The sequence below is a fragment of the Schistocerca nitens genome, unplaced genomic scaffold, assembly GCF_023898315.1.
Source record: "Schistocerca nitens isolate TAMUIC-IGC-003100 unplaced genomic scaffold, iqSchNite1.1 HiC_scaffold_370, whole genome shotgun sequence".
Classification (NCBI taxonomy): domain Eukaryota; kingdom Metazoa; phylum Arthropoda; class Insecta; order Orthoptera; family Acrididae; genus Schistocerca; species Schistocerca nitens.
Genome location: NW_026045904.1, coordinates 61132 through 63631, shown reverse-complemented (window position 1 = coordinate 63631; position 2500 = coordinate 61132).

Here is a 2500-nt window from a genome sequence, read left to right as displayed (position 1 = left end):
GCCCGGAGATAGGCGAGTAGACGCTTTCAGTGCGACCACCCGTGCTCCCAACTGAGCTTGCCGCTGCCGACAGAGGCCCGGGAGCGTGCTGTCGTGGTGTTGCCGGCGGGAGACAACACGCGGCCACAAACAGTGACCGGGCAGCTCCAACGCCAGCGCCACAGAGGGGCAGAGCCCCACTTGGGTGCCAAAGCGAACTCTCCCAGCACAGCGCACGCGCCAACACATCCGCACAGCTGCGATACAAACCACCTGCGAGAACCGCGGGGGCGACCGAGCAGCAGACGGCGTCGCGGCGCCGAGTGCCGGGCGGCGGCGCATCCTCAACGCACACAGTCCTCAATCGGACCAGCACACTGCAGATGTCCACCGCGCTTCGCACCGGGCCCGGGAGGACCCACTTTGGCCGCACGGCGCCGCGCGCTGGGTGCGCCGGCACGCAGATGCGCCGCCTGCCGCCTCCGTCAGCCGGCGCGCCTGCCACTGGGCGCCCCCACCAGCCGGCTGCCGCGCGTGCGCCCACGCAGCGCGCGGCCAGCACGCCGGGCGCCCCCCCCTCACCGGCCGGGGACGGTCCCACCCAGCCACCGCCGCGTATCGCTTCATACCCACATGCCCACTCACGTTCGTGGGTATGACGGGTGTCGCTGAAGCAACCGGTTAATACCTGTACCGATCGTCGATATCAACGATTCACCTCCAGCGCGAACAACCGCGCAACAACGGATTTCCAGTTCATTTGCGTAACTTGGGCAGCAAACGTAGACATCCATCTACATTTGCGACTTCTACGAGTCTTGCATGCCTGGATGTTGTGTGTCACGACGCACTCCATCAGCATACATACACGCTGCGACGTGTGCACGAAAGAACACGTGGAAGGTGGCCAGCGTACGTATGCGAATGCCATTGCACAGCTGCGAAGCGCATTCAACACGCGAACTCCTGACCGACGAGCTAGAGGTGACAGGAGGGGAGGGGGGGGGGGGCGGGGGCGATATACGTCCTATTGCAGTACACAATACAGTGGATAGCGGGACCATGTGGAAAGTAAGCAACACTCGCAAGATGTGAGGGTACGCACCGTAAAATGAATCAATACGCAGAACACCACAGTGTGCGCGAAGTGAACTATGTTGAGATGGTTGCAATTAGGCAACGCTACACGAATTCCTAGATTCATATAACTAACAATTACAGGGCAGGTTAAGGCGCAACGTGGGTTAGGTTAGGGCGCAACGTGGGTTAGGTTAGGGCGCAACGTGGGTTAGGTTTGGGCGCAACGTGGGTTAGGTTAGGGCGCAACGTGGGTTAGGTTAGGGCGCAACGTGGGTTAGGTTAGGGCCCAACGTAGGTTAGGTTAGGGCGCAACGTAGGTTAGGTTAGGGCGCAACGTAGGTTAGGTTAGGGCGCAACGTAGGTTAGGTTAGGGCGCAACGTAGGTTAGGTTAGGGCGCAACGTAGGTTAGGTTAGGGCGCAACGTAGGTTAGGTTAGGGCGCAACGTAGGTTAGGTTAGGGCGCAACGTGGGTTAGGTTAGGGCGCAACGTGGGTTAGGTTAGGGCGCAACGTGGGTTAGGTTAGGGCGCAACGTGGGTTAGGTTAGGGCCCAACGTAGGTTAGGTTAGGGCGCAACGTAGGTTAGGTTAGGGCGCAACGTAGGTTAGGTTAGGGCGCAACGTAGGTTAGGTTAGGGCGCAACGTAGGTTAGGTTAGGGCGCAACGTAGGTTAGGTTAGGGCGCAACGTAGGTTAGGTTAGGGCGCAACGTGGGTTAGGTTAGGGCGCAACGTGGGTTAGGTTAAGGCGCAACGTGGGTTAGGTTAGGGCGCAACGTGGGTTAGGTTAGGGCGCAACTTGGGTTAGGTTAAGGCGCAACTTGGGTTAGGTTAAGGCGCAACTTGGGTTAGGTTAAGGCGCAACTTGGGTTAGGTTAAGGCGCAACTTGGGTTAGGTTAAGGCGCAACTTGGGTTAGGTTAAGGCGCAACTTGGGTTAGGTTAAGGCGCAACTTGGGTTAGGTTAAGGCGCAACTTGGGTTAGGTTAAGGCGCAACTTGGGTTAGGTTAAGGCAGAAGTTGGGTTAGGTTAAGGCAGAAGTTGGGTTAGGTTAAGGCAGAAGTTGGGTTAGGTTAAGGCAGAAGTTGGGTTAGGTTAAGGCGCAACTTGGGTTAGGTTAAGGCGCAACTTGGGTTAGGTTAAGGCGCAACTTGGGTTAGGTTAAGGCGCAACTTGGGTTAGGTTAAGGCGCAACTTGGGTTAGGTTAAGGCGCAACTTGGGTTAGGTTAAGGCGCAACTTGGGTTAGGTTAAGGCGCAACTTGGGTTAGGTTAAGGCAGAAGTTGGGTTAGGTTAAGGCAGAAGTTGGGTTAGGTTAAGGCAGAAGTTGGGTTAGGTTAAGGCAGAAGTTGGGTTAGGTTAAGGCAGAAGTTGGGTTAGGTTAAGGCAGAAGTTGGGTTAGGTTAAGGCAGAAGTTGGGTTAGGTTAAGGCAGAAGTTGGGT